This window comes from Amborella trichopoda, chromosome 2, assembly GCF_054954075.1.
Source record: "Amborella trichopoda isolate Santa Cruz 75 chromosome 2, AtrichopodaSantaCruz75HAP2 v2.0, whole genome shotgun sequence".
NCBI lineage: Eukaryota > Viridiplantae > Streptophyta > Magnoliopsida > Amborellales > Amborellaceae > Amborella > Amborella trichopoda.
The window spans coordinates 11749782-11767208 of record NC_142337.1 but is presented as its reverse complement, the minus strand read 5'-3'; the positions used below and the strand labels follow the sequence as shown (position 1 = coordinate 11767208).

Here is a 17427-nt window from a genome sequence, read left to right as displayed (position 1 = left end):
GAAAAAGGTGACATGACGAGAGGTAACCATTTTCTTTGTTACGGGAGAATTTATACCTTGATGAGAAGGCAGATAACCAAAACAGACGAGTTTCCTTGCTTTTGGAAAAATGAATCATGATGAGGTTAAATATGAGCAAAACAAGTACTTCCAAATACCCGTAAGCGCTCATAAGAAGGTTTTTTCTTGAGGAGAGGACTTTTTTCTCTTTGCAAACTACAGATCCCATTCTATTAATCAAATAGGCTGCAGTCATTATTGCTTCTGACCAATAAGTTTTCGGAACATTCATATCTTGAGTGCACGAGCAACCTCTAACAGATGCCTCTTTTTCCTTTCTGCTAGGGTGTGTAAGGACATGTGTATTGATGAATAATGCTCGTTTTCCCTAGGAAGGAATGAAGATCTTTAGAGCCCACCATTGTCAGATCTAAGAATTGGAATGTACTTCCCCAATTGGGTCTTTTTTTTTTCATAGAAGGATTGAAAGATATCACTAACTTTAGTGAGTGTCTAAGCATATAAATCCATACCGCTCTAGACATCCACAAATGAAACAAAGTATTGATAACCAGAATATGGGGGCAGGCCCCCTAATATCAGAATGAATTTTTGAAAAAACAAAACTTTCCGGCTGTCGCTTTTCAATTGGCCAAACATAAGCAAAACAATCTTGATTGTCTAAACCAAACAAGTAGTACTAGAGAGAGAAGGGAGGCATCGAGATATTTGATTTAGACATTGATCATGCGAGTCTTTTGTGCCACAATTCCCATACCTTATTTCCTTTTTTTGGTGAAGTCACAGCCAATGCTGAAGTTATGGTGAGGAAGCCCCATCAAACACATAGAGCCCTCCCACCTCTTTACCGTGTCCAATCGTCTTCCCGGTCGTGAACGACATAGCGAGACGGCGAACTCTTTCTAGTTTGACTGACGAATAGAGAAGTTTTCAAGCTTAGGTATAATAGAATGAAAACATCGTTTAAGTGCATAGAAGGTGATAGAGCAACCTCTCTTCGATATTGAAAGAGAACAGCAAGAACTACAACAAACAGGATTACCAAAGAATTATAGTGAGGATGTAAAAGCAGATGCGTTACCTGTCATGTGATTTGTTGCACCAGAATCCGGAATCCAGATTTGTAGAGCTCATGGAAAAACAAGAGTGTTTACCTTAAACAGTGAACTCTGTTAGCAGACGCAGCTGAAGATGTACCATTGACTATGATAACTTATAGTTGTTGTTGAAGAAGCTCATTAGGCATAGTTACATGAGGGCTTGACTGGCAGACTTTTCTTCAGTGACCACTGTGGTGACTATGTTTGATTACTTGTTTTGGAGTCTTAAGTCTCCACCCTGTGTCCCTTCTTTTTGCAAGATTTGCAGAAAGGAGGTTGACACCGTTCCTTTCTGAGCCGACTCCTTTAGCAGTACCTTTTCCTCTTCCATATGAGGGAGCAAAGGATACTAAAGATGAGTGATCAACAAATGCAACAACACTTCTTGCAATTGATTGCCTTTCCTCTTCATCAAGTAGATAGGGGGCCAAGCACCAAGCAACGGGAGAGCGCTCTAGCGCGAAAGCCGTTGCTCTAATGCCTCGTGTAGTATACTGAACTCACTCGATAGCGCATCCGTTTTCTTGCTGCATGCTAGCGCGAAAGCCGTTGCACGGCATTTTCTTGCTCTTAACACTTTTTATAGATGCTTAGGATTTCTATATTCAAAGTTTGATCATAAGCCAGTAAGAAGTTGAAATAAACGCTGTTTCTGGTAATGATTCAAAAGGGATTGCTTGGACCCACATTTGCATTCACAGGAGCATGCTCCAACAGGTGTATAAGAAAGGACTTCCAACCATTAAAAGAACTTTACTTTCTTATAATGTAAGATTCAGGTGCTTCCTTGTCTTTGTCTAAGATTTTGAATCTATTGTTCTAACTGAATAATTTTCGTATCATTGCCTCTAAAGAAAAGACTGTGAAGATGGTCCCATACCTATTTAGCGGTAGACATGAAAATAAGACTGGCTGCAATGTCACAAGTTCCACCAGCCAAGACATGATGAACTTCTTTTTGGCTGTCCAATCAACTAATTCCATGGTATTGGATGAGTCCGATAAATAACCTCAAGACTTCTTTCCTCCAAGGAAAAATAGAACCGATCGAGCTTTATCATGTTATAATTATTGCCATTTTGTTTTTGAGAGATGATCTGGATTCCTGGATTATCCATGACTAGATAAGACAAACTTGAATATCCAGAACCAGAATATCCTTCTCCTGAAGGTGTAAGAGTTTGAGCTGGTAAGATGGTTTCGGATGATTATCTTCAGTCGTCGATATATACTGGCAATAAACAAATCAGGTTGTGGGGAGCAAAGCAAACAAACCTTTTATGAAAAACTCTGAGAAAGCCGCAGGTTTGAATCAAGCAAAAGCAGATTCGAGGAAAAATACTGGAGTGCAATAGATTTGATGCTCGAACAAAGGTTCGGGGCCCAACGGTAACTGCTCGCGTAGCTCTGACTGTAGCTCCCTAATCCGCGGCTTGACTACAAGCTACGGGCTGCCTTTATGGCTAGATTGCGGCTGCAGCAAGGTGTTGCAGCTGTGGCTTGACTATGAGAGGCTGCGGCTCCTCTTGCGGCTGGCTGCAACTGTCCCTAAACATGATCATCTGAATCTGCATCAGTCCCAACTGCAGCTACTTACTCTACCCGTATCCGTTGATAACGTGGTTCTCGGTTGATCTGGCTATACATCGCTGAAAGATGAGGGGGAAGTGTCGGCGAGGGGGGAAGCGTCGGTGAGGGGGGAACTGCATTTCATAGTTCTGTCGGTCCCGGGCTTAGTGGTAGGGTTGGCAGGGGAGCTATTACTATGAAATCAGAATGTGAGTAGGGTTGGGAGAGTCATAATATTAACTTGGCTTGGTAAGGTAGTAAGTGATAATAGCAAGCTATATGTGGATAAGGAATTACTATCGACTGCTAGCCTAGCCTTTAGCTCTTGCTCGTCGATCCTCAGGTAGTGGTGGTCTCCACTGCTTTTGGGAGCGTGTAACCTCGAATCTTTGATGGTGAAGCTCTCTAAGAGTTTGGAGTCGCAAGTCATGGAGATCAACCAGTAGTTGTTGCATCGATCTCTGGGAACAAGGGCTGGTCGCGCTTGCACAATGAATCAAGTGATTCGGCAGGTTATTCAATCTATGGGCTTAGAAGCCCAGGTTATCACTGGGTCGTTATTCAGCTCGGGAAGGCTGAGGGGTAGGAGGAGAAGATCTAATATTAGAGTACGAGTTGGAAGGGGGGGAGAGTCGTCACTCTATGACGACGTTATCCTAGTTCCATCCTACACCGCAGTTGCAGCTTCCTTCAAAGACTTCTCTACCTTGGCTTCATTGGGTATGAAAGGTCGAACATGGAAACATCTTTTTTGAGTCTTGTTAATCGACAATGCCTGAGCTGATCATCAAAGGTGGGCTGAACAATAGTCAAGTCGGATTCATTCGAAGCTTCGAGGGGGTGGCTATTGATCCCAAAGCGGCAGGTCGAACAGAGTCAATCAGCTCCTAGGGCAGGGAATGAAAGACATTGAATCAGATGGAATCATCAACGGCTATTCTTATGCTAGCTAATCACTTGATGCCCAACTTGCGGTGGAGAATGAGGGGCTGAAGATGTTTTTTGATAGTCGCTCCCATAAACGAATGAATGGGACTCTTAGGGAATCGGTAGAAAGAGATGGGTCGGATACTGGAATGCCATCTGATCCACCCAAAACTCCTTGACATTTTCGAGGCAGGGCTTCTATCGAACCGTATCTCCTTATTCCGGATGGATGGCCAACTCCTCGAACTGTTGGGTGCAGCATATTCATGGACTGGCAAATAGAACTATCAATTTGATCAGGAGAGCCTAGAGAGCTCTCTATCTTTCCCCAAATTCTGACTAGCGCGGTTGTTAAGAGGCACAAGATAGGCTCCGCAGTTGGCTCGGACTGGCTAAGCGGGCGGGCGGCTACCTATATCGTAGTAGGTAGGGAGGAATGCACTGCTGCTGTTGTAAAGACGATTGACCAATAGCTCGTGGCGGGAGTTGATGCAAGGCTATGGAGGAGGGAAGGGAGATTGTTCGAGCAGCCTCAAGTTCATTGATTTGATCGGGAATGGCCCTATACCTGCCACTGCAGAGACTTGAGCAGGGGCACGGGAGTGAAGCACGCATTGACAAATGCCCTTGCACCTTGCCTGTCGCACCTTCCTATCCCAGCTCCCCTTCGCTCGGCTCCACCTAATAAAGGGAGCCATTTTAAGATCCTTCGAGTGCAAAGCTAGCAGCAGAGATTGTGGTTCCATACGCGGATTAGATGCATCCCATACACTACCTCGATCAGAATCAATTCCAACAAAGATATAGCCTGTTGTAAGGTTCGTAGCCTCTATAGCGAGTACCTGGTCTAGTGGAATACCTTGAAGTTACATATACTGCTCTAGATGCCAGTGGACTCGTCGATCAACCAGTGGAGGGAATATAAGCATAGGTATAGGCAAAGGTGGGAGGGATGGGAGAGCAAGCTGGCGTGGGGGCAAAGGCAAGAACATTCGAGCAAGGCAAGCCCTAGAAATTGGCGGGGTATGAATTTGTCTCCTTCGGTATAGGCTGTCCTGTCTCGTTAGGTCCCAATATTCTAAAGGATACAAGCTTCTTAAGGCCAAGTCGGAAAGCTTTGTTTGGATAGTCTCTTTCAGTTCAGGTCTTGAATCATTTGGCAAAATTTGGGAGGGAGGGAAGAAAACTACACCAACAACCAAGCAACAGGAAAGTGTGCTAGCACGAAAGTCGTTGCTTGGTTGCTTGCTCCTTCTTTCGTAAAAGAAAGAAAAACGGCTGCTGCAACTACAGGTGAAAGTGGCATGGGTGTTGTATGATGAAGACTAAATTACCATAATCAAAAGGTAGAAAGCTACGGTTGAGTAGTGAGGTGGGGAAGTTATTCCATTCCAAATCAGAACAGAAAGAAGAACCTTGTCCCACGAGTGAAGGGGGGTTTTAGTCATCAATAGATACGGGATAGATTACCATAATGAATAGGAGAGGTACGGGCTACTTTATCTCTCAGGGTAGACCAGAATCAAAAGATAGACCCAATTCAACGGAGGATGGGGAGTATGGCTGAGATTTCAAATCTTAAGAGATTGAAAGAGTATAGGGGAAATATTCTACATCTTAATAGCCCCGTGCTTTATTAGTGCAGTATTAGAGAAGAGCGGTTCCCCTTAAGCAAGTCCCAGGGGCCGCAATTGTTAATTTTTTACAGCATCATATCATATACTGATTTGGAGTGCCTGATCAGACAATGGCCCTCAGTTCAAGAGTCATCTTATTGATCGCCTAATTAACCAGTTTGGTTCTAGTGGAAGTACTCGACTATGTACCACCCTCAATTAAATGGCTTAGTCGAGGCTTTCAATAAGACTCTGTGCAGTGTTTTAAGGAAGTCAATATCAAAGATGAAGAAGAACTGGCATGAGAAGCTTCCTGAAGCGTTGTGGGCCTATCGCATCACCATGTGAAGTGTAGTTTATGGAGGTGAAGCAGTCTTACCCCTCGAGTTTCAATTGCCCTCGCTTTGTGTCACCATACATCATGGTTTGATCGAAGATGAGAGATTCAACCTTTGTTATCAAGAGTTGGATGCACTTGACGAAAGAGATTGGAAGCTCAACAGAATCTCGAACTTAACCAGGGGAGAATGAAGAGGGCTTTCGACAAGTCAATCAAAGTCCGCTCATTCGCTCGTGGGGATCTGATTCTAGAAGTTAAAAGGTCGATCGTTATGCAAGGGTGACGTAAAGGGAAGTTTGAACCTAAATGGGAAGGCCCCTTTATAGTTAAGACAGTCTCGCCAAATGACGCTTACATACTGGCACTTCCTGATGGAGAAGAGGCGATGCCCCCCATCAATGGGCGATATTTAAAGAAGTACTACCCTGATACAATCAAAAGACTCAATACGTGGCAAAAAGGAAGAATAAAAAGAAGGCAAAAAGAAATACAATGAAAAGAAGCAAGACAATTCAAACAAAGTTTAATTCTCTTTATTGCATTATAAGGAGTTTCAAGCTAAAAAGCCCATTATTAGGGAGGTTACAAGTCTATTATGCAGTAGTACTCTCACATAAGAGAGAAGGAGAGTAGCTATGCCGAAGCATTGCTCTTGCTGATTAGGTGCCTCGATCTCGCCCTCCAGATCAGGATGATCAGGCGGCATGTGTCTCGGGTTTCAGGGAGACTCTGGACTTTGAGATCGCTCTCTCGGGAACCTCGTGCGAGAACAAGGGCATGTATTACTAACTGATGAGAGAGGAATTTAAGGTGGGTTCTGGACTTACTCAGGCAGGCTAGTGTGGACACCCTCTATATCATGAAGAATTCCCTCCAATCGTAAAACTGGTTCGGAATCGCCTCCCTTGGCTTATATTCTCCTGTTTTCTGCAATCACACATATATGGAAAATATTATAAGACGAGTGGGTCAACAGACCTCACCTTGCTTTTGAGTGAACGTACACAAGCATGCATATTCAAAAAGAACAAGAGAATACTGAGAGAAGAGAGATGGGGGAGAGAAGAATTTGATTAGGCAGGGAGATCAACACAATGATTAAGCTGGTAGGTAATTGGTCTGACGTGGCAATAAAACGGGCTCGGTAACTAAGACCGGCTTAAGAGAATTACTACTAGACATCAATACCGATATTGACTAGCTAGACATGATGGTTTGTCTGTCGTGGCAATAAAGCGGGCACAATAATTCTGGTACAACAACATTACGGCTAAATGACAAGATTACCGTGGACGGCTAATCTTGACTCCTCTTAATCAAACGAAAGAATAACATAAAGAATGGAGATCATAGAGAAAGAATAAAGATTAAGATAAGAGAAGAAGAAGAGAATAGAAAAAAAAAAAAAAAAGGAGAGGAAGAGAAAGAAAAGAGGGGAAAAGCATGAGAGAAGAGAGAAGGAAGGAGCAAAGATACAGACGACAATCAGAGGAGGAGAAAGAAAGCTTCGTCGGCGATATGTCTCTGCTGGTTATGACAAGTTAAGAGAAGAAGGTGAAGGCACAGGCAACAATGTTCTCCCGTCAATGTGACAGAAGAGAGAGAAAGAAGGGAACACAAACGCCGCTTGACCTTCGTCGTCTGTGGTGGGGGAAGGGGCATGATAAGACGCAGGCGGCGCTGAGATTCATTGGTTGTGTTAAACAAAGAAGAAAGAGAGGACATAGACGGTGCTAATCATGGCCGGCTGTGTTAGAAGAACATGAGAGATAACACACAGGGGGCGCTGAGCTTCTCAATTGTGTTAGAAAGAGACGAGAGAGAAGGATACAGACGGCGCTGAGCATCACCGACTATGTTAAATAAAGAAGAGAGAGGACACAAATGGAGCTGAGCTTCGTCAGCTACGTTAGGAAGAGAGGAGAGAGAAGGATACAGGCAGTGTTGAGCATCACCGATTGTGTTAGACAAAGAAGAGAGAGAGGACATAGATGGCATTAAACATCGCTGATTGCGTTAGAATGTGAGGAGAGAGAAGGATACAGGCACTGAGCATCATTGACTATGTTAGGAGGAGAGGAGACAGAAGGATACAGGCAGTGTTGAGCATCGTTAGCTGCGTTAGGAAGAGAGGAGAAAGAAAGAGAGATAGAGACAAGAAGAGAGAGATAGAGATGAGAAGGAGAGAGAAAGAGAGATAGAGATGAGAAGAAGAGAGAGAAATGAGAGAGAGATGAGAAGAAGAGAGAGAAAAAGAGAGAAAAAAAAGGGGAGGAGAGAAAAAGAAGGGAGGAGAGAGAAAGTTACCTTACCGATGGGTACTATCCCTTTTCTTCTCTCTCCTCTCTCTCTCCAAGACACACCCATGAACGTAAGAAAAAATTAAAGTCTTTATTGAAATTTGAAGATTGAACCCAAGAGCCTTTTACAATGAAGCTTTGCATGTTTTTATAGAATTGGGCCCAAACATGGGTGGACGCCCAAAAACTAACTAAAAATGAAGATAATTACAATTTAATTGAATTAAAAAAAATTGTAAAAATGGGTACAAAAGGACTTTTTTGTCCTTGCCTAATAATGTGGGGAATTTCAGAACAGTCTCTGCTGCTGCTCGAGAACTTACATGATCTTCTATGACTGATCCGGGCTTGCTATGATGCTCGTTTGATTAAAATATAATTTTTTCTTGTAAGGCTCGACATGACGATCGATTTGATACCAAATTCAAACCATGAAACATGTTTTTGAGCTATGATTATGAAACTTGAATTTTGGATGAATCTTGAAAACTTTGGATCGATAGTGCACTCGTTCCTCAATGTTCTTATTTTGTTTCTTTGTTGAATCATACTAAGCATGCTGTCACGATCATGTTGCAACAAGCGTGGCTCGATTTCATGTCCGAATGAAGATTTTTTCGTCTTGAGTTTTTTTCCAGAATCTTGAAATCTAGCTACTAGAATTTAGAACAGCTTCGATGTCTCCGTGTGTGAAATTCAACTGTTCATCATTTGCAAGGCTCGAACCAGAGATAGCCTCGGACCTTACGCACATAATGTAATTGGTTTCATGTCGATCGGGTACGAGAGCGTCATGATTTGGCTACTTGAGTGAGGCATGCTGCTGCTGAATTTTCTGCAATTTTCTTCAAGGATTAGCAACTTCTTTCTAGTTTTTCTCCCTGCTCGGGCATCGTCACTGAGCGTACCACATAACAAAATGCTCATATTGAAGAGACGAACACGCTCACCAAATTTGAGCATGATCTGACTTGGATCGAGTGAGATATATGCCCCGAAATTCACTACCCATGACTCTAAAAGCAACCACCTTTAATGGTATTTTGGTGCAGCGTAGCCACATGCGAATAGTGTGCGGCCTACCCCATTTTGGTATTTTACCCATAACTTTGTCTTGGAGTGCCTGATTAAGCCAAAACTTGACCCATGGGAGTTTTCGATCGTGCTGGATCCAATGGTAGTGGTCTTAGAGAAATTTGACTCACCGAAAATATAGCTCTAATTACGAGGTCCATTTCAGGGTGCTAGAGGCCAAGTTTATCGAAATTGTTTCTTTGTGTTTGCTGCCTTAAATATGTATGATTGCAATGAAACTTGGCAGGTGGCCTTTTGGAGTGCTGATGAGGATCTTTACCAATTTTGGGGCCATTCTAAGACTATCAAAATTTTCAAAATTTTTTGTCAGGCTTTATTGACCTGCTTCCTCGTTATTCCGCATTAGCGACTAAGGTGCTGAAAAATGCGTTCAAATAACTTGCCCCACCGATTGTTGTGGTTCGAGAGAAGGGACAAGGATGAAATATGAAAAATTTCCCACAACTTTATTATTTTTTTTCCTCCTAGCCACAGGACCATGTGAACGTCGAGGAGATTCACGCAATGGTGCAACTAGGATGCTCCAACGTAGGGATGCATTGTTCGTAGGTCTGTCTGTGAAGACTTTAGGGGAGAAGAGATTTTTTTGAGGTATCTTATCAATGTCCTCACCCTCATGTGGATTGTTTGTGATTATGAAGCTGAGGATTTTGTACGGACCTCATTCGTTAGATCGGGCCCGTCTGTCAATTGAGTGTCGTGTTGAAGGGCATTGTTCCTGTGGGTTTCTTTGTCTTAGATAGACAACAAAAGAGCCTTTGGTTGGTGCTCGTCTGTGTCATGAACCAGTTATTCCTTGACAAGTAGGGTACCTCAGTTTATTGAGGTGATCAGCTTTGGGTATAACCCCTACCCACTGCTAGCTGGTCATTACATCGTAGGTCCAAAGTCATGGTTGATTTATTAGAGAGTAGGGTACCTCAATTTATTGAGGTGACCAACTTTGAGTATAATCCCTACCCACTTCTTTGCAGTTAGGACATTCATGATTCCCTCTTCTTTGAGAGAGGCTTCAACCCTGATTACCTCTCCAAAATGATAGCTGACTTAACTTTCTTGGGGCATCTTCAACATTTTGGAATGTGTTGGTGACCTTATGAGAATGATGCTCTTCTTTATGAGACTTGTCTTGCTTTATTGGTGAAGCTTCTATCCTTCGAGTCCTTTCTTGCAATTGAGCTTAGGCTGTCAGAATTGTTTCCTTGAAGCTCATATTTTTTAGGTCCTTTTATTGTAACACTAAGGATTTTTCTTTCGAGTGTCGATTGAAGCCGCCTATTGAGGCGAGTGTTGCATCAACCTATTTATTGGTCCAAGCATCCTTTTGCGGATTTTCACTTGAACTTAGGAAGTGATGTCCTAGAGATAGTTTCCACCAAATTCCTTTTATTTGGGGCTCTTTTACCCATGACCTTTCAGCCATGTCCACCTCTATTCTTCAATTTTACTCACGATGCCCTTTCGAGTTTTCACCATGCCGGGCTTTTATTCATGAAACTCTTTTATCCATGGTTTTGTGACCATGCCCGTCCGTCATTTTTACTCATGACGCTCCTTTGACTAGGCATACACTATGCCCATTATTACTTTTTTCTTCTTTTTTTCTCTCTTTCTCTTTTTTTTTTCTGTGAAGGCGTGTTTAGGGTCATGCCTTCGAGACCTGTGCAAAGCCTTTTAACGTTATGTAGTCAGGACGTGCACTCTAGTTTGAGGTCATACAGCTGGATTGTGATGGTGATGAATGGTAGTCTATGGAGGCCATGGAGTGAGTATGATGGTGGCTTGAATCACTTTGGGACAAAGGCACAAGACTACCTATGAAAGGTGATGATGCATGAAAGGCAAATGAAACGTGGTGACCAACTAGCTTACGACGAGTATGGGTGGCAGGATCTTTGTCTAACACAGGTATGCAAGCGTCATCATTTGGCTTCTTGAATGAGGCGTGCTGCTGCTAAATTTTTGCAATTTTCTTTACAGATCAGCAACTTCTTTCTAGTTTTTCGCCTTGCTTGGGCATCGTCACGAGGAATACCACATATCAAAACACTCATCTTGACGAGATGAACACGCTCACCGAATTCGAGCATGAACGGACTCAGATCGAGTGAGATATAGGCCCTGAAAGCCACTTCCTATGACTGTGAAAACAACCACCTTTAATGGTGTTTTGGTGCAGGGTGCTAACACCATTAAAGGTGTTTGGCCTACCCCATTTTGGTATAGTGTGTGGCCTACCCCATTTCGGTATTTTGCCCATAACTTTGTCTTGGAGTGCCCGATTAAAATGAAGACCCATGGAAGTTTTCGATAGTGTTGGATCCAATGGTGGTGTTCCCACAAAAATTTAACGTACCAAAAATATATCTCGAGTTACGGGGTCCATTTCAAGGTGCGAGCGACCAAGTTTTCCAAAATTGTTTCTTTGTGTTCATTGGCTTAGATATGTATGATTGTGATGAAACTTGGTAAGTGGCCTTTTGAAGTACTGATGAAGATCTTTACCAATTCTGGGGCAATTCTGAGACTGTCAAAATTTCCATTGTTTTTTGTCAAGCTTTACTGACCTGCTTCCTCTTTATTCCGCATCAGGGACCAAGGTGTTGAAAAGTGCGTTCAAACACTTGCACTTGAGGAAAAGAAGGCGATTGACCTCAAGCGTTGCTCTTAAATCTAAGGAAAAGAAGACGATTGATCTCAAGCATTGCTCTTGCTTTTGAGGAAAGGAAGAAAGGTGACCCCCAGTGTCGCTCTTGCATTTGAGAAAAAGAGGATGGTTACAGGCAAAAAATTCTTCTTAAATCTGAAAAAAATAAGACTACTGACCCAACATTGCTCTTGCATCTGGAGAGGAGAGGACGGTTACCGGCCAAAAGTTGCTCTCACAATAGGAAAAGGTGGAAGCACTTTGATCGTGTATATTAAACATACAAAGCAGACTTCTCTTACAAGGAACTGGCCTATGAGGGAGAGCATGCCATGATCATAATGAGAACCCTTCCACAAAATGACATGGAGTTCACAATTCTGCTGGAGGACTTGTCTTTCAACAGGCTTTATCAGCCCGACCTTACCATTGATCATCACCCTTTACCTACCTAAGTCATCGCCGTGTATGACAAACAACGCGTGCAACTCATCGCCAAGCATAACCACAAATGGGTATAACTTGCTGACATCGAGCGAACAACAACCTCTGTGCTTGACTAATGTCGTGCGCGTTATGTTGTTGGCCATGCGTGACTAAGGCACTGTCTAACGCTGGCTGTGTCTTCAAAAGTCTAACGCTAACTATGTTCCTAAGCCCCAACGCCGGCTGCATTTCCTGAGGGCTAATGTCGACTGTGTCTTCAAGGACTAAAGCTGGCTATGACGTCGAGGGGCAGCACCGGCTGTGTCTAACAAACGGTTAATGCAAGCTAAAGCTAACTCCAACTGTGTTTTCTATCGCCGCACGTGTTCGCTCGCGAGGCTTGGATTGCCAGCAAGTTACCTTTTAGCTTCATCAAGACCCTTCGTCTTCCTGCGACCCTTCGGTCCCCGTGTCCCTTCGGCTACAGGTGGCCTGTCAACTCTTCAAAACCCTTCGGCTCCTCGCGACTGTCCGCCTTTTGTTGACCGTTCGCTGCCGAAGACCTTTTGTCACCCCACGACTGCTGACCTCCCAGTGGCCTTTCACCCTCTACGGCAGTTCACCTTCGTGTGATTCACAGTTTCCCACTGGGGAACCCTTTAACTTGCCAAAAACCTATTGGTGGATCTCCACCTCTCCTCTAAAACCACCGAAAAACTCTCAAAAACTAGCGGAAGTTCACCAGCAGCCTCCTGCTGTAACATCCGCCCCTTCTCCTTTTTCTCTGAAACTCTCAAAATCACTGCGAGAATCACTATAGGCTCTGGCGAACTCCCTAATTTTTGCACTCGAGCGATAAATTTTGCCACAGATGCTCCGGTGCTCTCTCTTCCCAACTTGAACCTTCTGCTGCTTGCCGATAAATTATTGCAAACCTCACCAGAGTACATTATGTTTCTTGCTGGAGTTCTAGTTGAAAGTTCCCCTCTCCCTCACTGTTAAATTTTTACCTTCGATAACATGATAAAAATGGGGTTTACACCCTTATATAGGTGAAGCTTCGTCGAAGTGGCCTTAACAAATAAAAAATGCCAGTCAGCTTCATGACGACCAAACGACAATGGGCTGGACGGGATCACGCTCAGACCCGAGGCCCAAATAGAGTATTACAGCCGCTCATGATAACCCATGCATCAGAAACTAAGACCGAGTCAGGCCTGAGCTCCAAACACTGGTCACTGCCGTCTGTGTAACTTGTGACCAGTGCCACCTGTGTAATTTGTGCCCAGCATCGGTTGTGTTCTCAATGGCCCAACGCTGGCTATGTTGTCAAAGGCCCAGCACCGGCTGTACTCTCAGAGGCCCAGCGCTGGCTGTTTTCTCAAAGGCAAGCATCAAATGTGTTCTAAATTCAACACCGCGAGTGTTTCAAGTGTGCACCTTAGCGCCTCATGTGTTACCACCGCCCGTGCTGGCACCGTACGCGTCACTGCTACTACCACTCAAGTGTTACGCTCCCCATGATAACCCCGCACACATGTTAGCACCTGGTTATCGTGATGTGTGTCCTACCACTATCCCTAGTGGAGTTGCACCCAGGCCGTGACCGGTCATCCCCAATGGAGTCAAGAGCAGGCGACTATCCCACATCCTCAGTAGGAGTCACACCCAAACTGCAGCCCATTATCTTCAGTGGAGTTAGGGTCATTCTTACCTTATCAATTCTTAGTGGGTCTGTTTCACACCTAGTCATCATTCCTTTGCAATCTTATCCTTAGGGAGTCGGCTTATCTATTCTCCATGGAGTCTAATTTTTCAACCCTCGGAACTCACATTCGCACCTTGATTCTCAGTTAAGTCCGCTTCAGTTTTTCCACTCTTTGTAGGGACACTATCTCCATCTAAGCCCTCCCCTGTGTATGGCCTTAACCATTTTATCGCCAGGGAGTTGGATTGCCATCCACAAACCCATTCCCCATTGAGCTTCACCTACATGGTGACCTACACAACGGTCTGTGCTGCATGACCTTAAACTGCACAGCCTTGGTCTAGGTGCACAACTCTAAATTGGATGGTCTAAACTATACGACCTTAAACTGTAGCGGAGGTCAAGTTGCAAGACCTTAAACTGCATGGTCCTAGCTGCATGACTCTAAACTGCACAACCACGGTCCAAGCTATATGACCCTAAACTATAGTGCACGTCCTGGGTGCATGACGTTAAACTTCTTTGCACAGGTCCAAAGGCATGACCTTAAATACGCCCCCACACATGTGCACATGCCCTTTACATGTGTCTTCGTGCACATCTTCCCTAACCGACGCGATCGTGTGCCCGCTATCTTCATCAAACCCTCATTAAATCAATCTTTCTTTATTATCATCATCATTCCCTAGTGAGTTTCACCTGTGCTCACAAAACAGCGAGCCATCCCGCCATCCATACTCGCCGTTAGCAAGTGGGTAACCACTTTCCACCTTCCATCCACACATTATCCATCTTTTGCAGGTAGCCTCATGCCATCTTCCCAACCATACTCACTTCATGGCCTCCACAGACTCCCATCCATCTCTATAACGGTTAGAGCTGTATGACCTTAAACTGTAGTGCACATTCTGACCGCATGCCGTTAAAATGATTCATACAGGTCCCCAAGGCATGACCTTAAATACGCCCTCATGAAAAAAAAAAAAAAAGATTAACAGTAATGGTGTATTCCTGGACAAGGGTATGCCATGAGTAAAAATGATGGATGGGCATAGTCACGAACCATTAATAAGAGAGTTAAGTGAATAAAACCCAGCACGATGAAAACCTGAAAGGGCACCGTGAGTAAAAAAAGAAGATAAGGGTGGACATGGCCATAAGTTCATGGGTAAAAGAGCCCCAAATAAAAGAAGGTTGGTGAAAACCATTTTTACGATGTCACTTCCCAAGTCCAAGTGAAAATCCGTAAAGGACGGATGGACTAATAAGCAGGTTGATGCAGCGTTCACCTCTATAGGCGGCTTCAGCCACATTCTAAAGAGAAAAATCCCTGGTTTCGGAATACCGGGACCCAAAACAATGAGCAACAAGAAAAATATTCTGACAGCCTAAGTCCCTTTACAAAAGGACTCGAAGGAGAGAAGACTCACCAAGAAGGCAAGACAAGTCTCATGTATCTCTTCTCTCTCTTCTTCTTTCTTTTTATCCCTTCGTCCCATTCTCTCTTCTCTCTTTTTTCTTTATCTCTTCTTTTCCCTCTCTTTCTTCTTTCTTATTCATCTTTTTTTTTCTCGTTTTCTTCTCTCTTCTCCCTTCTTCCTCTCTATTCTTCTCTTCTTCTCCTTTCACTCTCTTATTCCTTTCTTCTCTCTCCTTACTCTTTCTTCTTTTTTCTTCTCTTTCTCTCTTCTTCTATTTTCTTTTCCCTCTCTTTCTTTTCTCTAGTCTTTCTTCTTCCTTTCTCTTTTGATCAAGAGAGGTTAAGATTAGCATTGTCATAGTAGTCTTGTCATCTAGTAGGAATGCCGCTGTGCCGGTTTGAGTTACCGTGCCCATCTTACTACCAAGACAGATTAGCCATCGTGTCAGGCTGGTCGGTATTGGTTATGTCATCTAGTAGTAACGTTGTTGTGCCGGTCTGAGTTACCGTACCTGTTTTGCAACCACGCTGAGTCAATTACCTACTGGTCAAGCCACCGCTTGGTCGAATTCTTCTCTCCCGTTTCTTCAATTCTATCTCTTTCTCTTCCTTCTCTTCACCGCAATCTCTATCCTCTTATTCTTCCCTTCTTCTCATCAATGTGTACACTTGTGTACATTTCCCCAATGACAAGGTGGGGTCCCTTGACCCACTTGTCTTGTAAGATTAACCATGTGTGTGTGATTGCAAAAACAAGAGAGTGCTGGTCAAGGGAGGCAATTTCGAACCAGTTGTAGGACTGGGGGGCTTTCTTCGTGATCTAAGAGGGCGCCCACACAAACCAGCCTCAGTAAGTCCTGAACCCACATTAAATTCCTCTCTCATTAGTTGGTATACCTACCCTTCTTTTCTAACAAGGTTATCGAGAGAGCAATCTCAAGTCTCGGGTTCTCTTGAAACCCGAGACACGTGCCACCAGGTCAACCCGACCCGAAGGGTGAGATCGGGGCATCTAACCACTCCCACTCCACGGGTAATATCAAGTCTAGTACAAACCATTATATATATCAAACTACCCATTACAAAAGTATATGGAACATTCTTCATCTTACTTCTATCAACCTCATTCATTGGAGAGTCCCTTTTAGACAACTTGAAATGTGCAGCTAATGGCATAGAAACAAGTTTACAGTCAATCATATTGAAGCGCTCAAGAACTTAGAAATGTGTTCATATTAACTTAACCAAAGCATATCTTGCTTTCTGTCCCTATGGATGTGCATGCCCAAAATCTTCTTTGCTGGTCCAAAATCCTTGGTGGCAAAATGCTTAGACATATCAAGCTTTAAAAGCTTGATTTCACTCTGACCATTGCTAGCAACAAGCATATCATCAACGTAAAGCAACAAAACAGTAAAACAATCATATGTTGAACCCTTGAACTACTCACATTGATCAAAATCGCATCTAAAATAACCTTCACCTAAAATAAAACAGTCAAATTTCTTATACCATGGCCTAGATGCTTGTTTCAAACCATACAATCCCTTTTTGAACTTGCAAACCAATTTAGGATTGGTTTTGTTCTCAAAACCTTTAAGTTGACACATAAATTTATTCATCAAGATCACCATGCAAGAAGGCAATTTTAATATCAAGTTTTTTTAGCTCCAAATTCAAGTTAGTCACCAAAGATAAAACAACTCTAATAAAGATATGCTTAACAACAGGAGAAATTTTCATTAAAATCAACACCTGGTTTTTGCTCATAACCTTACACCACAAGTCTAGACTTATATCGCATAAGACCATTTGCCTCCCACTTAATAGCATATACCCACGTATTCTTCAATGCATGCTTCCCATATTGAAGTTCTACCAACTCCCACATATCATTCTTATGCAAAGCATCAGTCTTCTCATCCATTCCCTTATGCCACCTTTCAACATTAGAGCAATAGACAAAGCATAATATACGGAAGGAGAATACCTTTATGTGGGCTTGTGAGGGCATGTGGATCTTCTCAATTCTAGCTCAGGTGTAATTGGTAGTCTATCTTAATCTTGAATTAAATTCACTGTCATCCTCATAACTAGCATCACCTACATCAAAACTGTCTTGAGCTTTAGCTTTAGCTTGACTCTCTTGCACTTACCGAGTGAAACGATGGGATTTGGTTCTTGTATATCCATAACAAGCCTTTCTTGTTTTGGCTCTTCCTGCTTCTTTTTAGCAAACATTACATTCTCATTAAAGA

The 17427-nt window shown here is 43.3% G+C and overlaps 1 long non-coding RNA gene across 2 annotated transcripts in view; it reads right to left on the bottom strand.

Moving 5' to 3' along the window:
* The window catches only part of LOC105421717 (uncharacterized), an 80778-nt gene that overhangs the window by 47027 nt on the left and 16324 nt on the right, over positions 1-17427 (bottom strand). Inside the window, exon 4 of one of the 2 annotated variants that reach the window (XR_016049159.1) lies at positions 6085-6500. The exons of the other annotated variant lie outside the window; for it this stretch is intronic. This is a non-coding gene — a long non-coding RNA (uncharacterized LOC105421717). Of the gene's footprint in view, positions 1-6084; positions 6501-17427 lie in introns of those variants that run through there. 2 annotated transcript variants of the gene reach the window in all.